The sequence below is a fragment of the Merops nubicus genome, unplaced genomic scaffold (genome assembly GCF_000691845.1).
Source record: "Merops nubicus isolate BGI_N331 unplaced genomic scaffold, ASM69184v1 scaffold26118, whole genome shotgun sequence".
Classification (NCBI taxonomy): Eukaryota; Metazoa; Chordata; class Aves; order Coraciiformes; family Meropidae; genus Merops; species Merops nubicus.
The window spans coordinates 1,865-2,191 of record NW_008625499.1 but is presented as its reverse complement, the minus strand read 5'-3'; the positions used below and the strand labels follow the sequence as shown (position 1 = coordinate 2,191).

Below are 327 nucleotides of genomic sequence, written 5' to 3'. Positions count from 1 at the left end.
TAAGTACGGCGCTGTCACCGTGTCCCTCCTGGGCACTGCCCGGGGCTTGCTCGCTCCCTCTCTTGCTCTTTTTCTCCCCGTGTGCTGTCGAACAGAGCAGAGCTGGGCACTGAATGCCCCTCAACCTTCCTGAGGCCGCTTCTCCAGCACCTCCTTGGCCACCCGCTGCAGTGGCAGCCCCTCGTACGGCTGCAGGGGACAAGGACGGGGCCAGATGCCCCTCGGGGAAGGACGAAGGGCAGATGATGGCACGTGGATGCAAGCGAGGCAGCTGGTCTGGAGGTTTCTTGGTGGGTTTTCCCCCCCTCTTAGGGTGAGCCTGGAACT

At 63.3% G+C, this 327-nt stretch overlaps 1 protein-coding gene across 1 annotated transcript in view; it reads left to right on the top strand.

The window, feature by feature from the left end:
- Positions 1 to 327, top strand: part of COL10A1 (collagen, type X, alpha 1) — a gene marked incomplete at both ends in the record, with an annotated part of 7,404 nt that overhangs the window by 5,806 nt on the left and 1,271 nt on the right. The gene's annotated exons all lie outside the window — the stretch shown is intronic.